Source organism: Magallana gigas, chromosome 9 (assembly GCF_963853765.1).
Source record: "Magallana gigas chromosome 9, xbMagGiga1.1, whole genome shotgun sequence".
NCBI lineage: Eukaryota > Metazoa > Mollusca > Bivalvia > Ostreida > Ostreidae > Magallana > Magallana gigas.
In genome coordinates, this window is record NC_088861.1 from 15,536,157 (window position 1) to 15,538,608 (window position 2,452).

A 2,452-nucleotide genomic window follows, 5' to 3' on the forward strand; every position below is an offset into this window, starting at 1 on the left:
AATTTATGGATAAATTGGATCACCCCCAAATTGACCCGAAAAGAGCGATACAAAAACATGAAAAACTTACTACATGTAATGATGAACAAACTTTATACCGCAAATTAGGTGGATAACTCAACTTGGCAGTGCAAGGCTCGCGACCCGATCTAGCATTTGAGTTAGTGGATCTAAGTACAAAATTAAAAACAGCAACAGTGGCAGACCTATTGAAAGTGTAAGAGTATGAAAATTGTTGATTTGAATAAATAAATAAAGTTATTGTAATATAAATAAATAAAGTTATTGTAATATAAATAAATAAAGTCATTGTAATTAATACGTCTAAACAGTACACATATAAAAAGTTAGATCCACCCTTTCTTTTAATTCATACACATGTACATATACCCTTAGGGCAGTACTTGATCATGAGTTGGTCAGTGGATATTTGTGATCTTGGTTTTTATTGGTTGTTTGTGTCAGGTTGAATTTGGTTGGTTTGTATATTTTGCTTTATGTGTTTTACCGCCAAGTTTGACAATCTTTGTCTGGACATTGACCAGAACAGACTATATATTTATATAGAGAAGTAATTTAATTTTGGACCAGACCTTGCTCTTTTTCTGGTAAGTTATACTAAGTATACTAATATCCTATAACACTTACTATTAATAAATTGATTATCCTATAAATTGCAGAAAACATTCAGTCCATGATCACAAACTAATGAGTATGAATGAATTAGAATGAAAAGATATTTTTTTATATGGAATACAGTGTTGATTATAAAGATCAATATTTGGTTTATTTATTATAGTATTAATTGATTCTCAAATCAATTGTATATAAGAATTTTATGATGATCAGATATTTGATTAAATTGGTCATTTATAAGATCAATTAGATTATACTTTAGTAATAAATATTTTTAGAATTATTCTGTTCATATTACAGAATCAGTCAATGTCAATATAATTTCACCACGCATTCCGTGTACGTATTATGAGCCTGTTCCCATAGAATGGTGAGAAAGTGTTTTCGAATATTTTTTATCTGATTAATATATTTTATGACTTATTTTGGAGAAATGTAATTCATGTATATTATAAGAGTTACCTCCCACTAAATGTTTAAAGTACAATTATAGTAAGATAATGTAAAAATATTATCTTGATGGAAATACATACATATTTATTGTACTAATGTTATATTTTGATATAAATTATATTATTGTTTTATGATATTTCAGGGCTTAAATATACATTGCAAATTTTAAAGTCACTGTGTCCGGATACGAATAAACGAACCATACAGATATCTTTGTTGTCAGTTATTTTAAACAAAGACTGTAACATTTTGGCGCCCACGTTGGGACACAGTGACTTTATATGTAATTGGAGCTGGAAAGACTTCACTAACCCTATACCCAGTGAACTGTGAACCATGACGACCATTGCCAGTGTATTCCTATTGAACCATGACTAGTGTTCCGCGCCTGTGTTCCTAAATTGACTGGGATCCGCGCATCTACTGTTATTCCTAGGATCAGCTGTTCAACTCATCGACAGAGTACAACACGTGCAAACAAACTGTGTATCTCATCTGGTGAGTCGTATAGATATAAGACTTTGGTGCACCATATTGACATTAGTAATTTGTGTGCGCGCATGTATGCACACTTTACCTCAAGGTAGACAAGTCTTGATTTATCATAATTCATTAAACTGTTGAAAGAATTGGTATACCACAAAGCATGTAAATCTGTGATTTCTTTAGTTTGACAGTGCACTTTAGTATAAGTTATCCGGATTTAAATACCTGTATAATATTGACTGAGACAGGGTTGCGTTTGGCCACAATCCTTAAACCATTTTTTTGTTGAGATATATTTTTGCCCTTTATTGTGTATTGATCATTTGAATTTGAAATTAAGAACAACAATAGCAAGAAAGGAAGTGTGGGTACAGTACAGTGTAAGTGAAAACATTAACAATTTGCGCACAACCCATATTGTTTTCCCCGTATTTCCAAATATACTAATTATAAAAGCTAATTAGAAAACTATTTGCTGTATACTCTCAAGACTTTTGACAGTTTATTGACGAGACTGACGTGAGATTTGGACTACTTTGCCGGTTGATTGAGTTGGTTTGCATCATTGTTTATTTTGAGGGTGAGTTCAGTGTTGAACAAGTTTTCTGTCGCAGAGTTGTAGTAGTATCAGTCTAAGTGGTTTCTGTGTTGTTTGATAGCTATACACAGTATTTAAAACACAGATTTAATTAATTTCCCTTTTAATTTAGTTTTAAGCTTTATCTCCATTGTTTATATTATTTCTACTCGTATCTAAATCATCGGGTTCGGTTTTCGCCGTTCAAAAATCATCGGGTTCGGTTTTGCCGTTCAAAAATCATCGGGTTCGGTTTTGCCGTTAAAAAATCTAATCGGGCTCGATTTCCGTAATAATTGC

At 31.8% G+C, this 2,452-nt stretch overlaps 1 long non-coding RNA gene across 1 annotated transcript; it reads left to right on the forward strand.

The window, feature by feature from the left end:
- Positions 1–303: 303 nt before the first annotated feature.
- LOC136271511 (uncharacterized) lies at positions 304–1,807 on the forward strand. The gene is made up of 3 exons (XR_010709397.1): positions 304–608; positions 937–1,006; positions 1,232–1,807. It is a non-coding gene; the product is annotated as an uncharacterized lncRNA (long non-coding RNA).
- Positions 1,808–2,452: the final 645 nt, after the last annotated feature.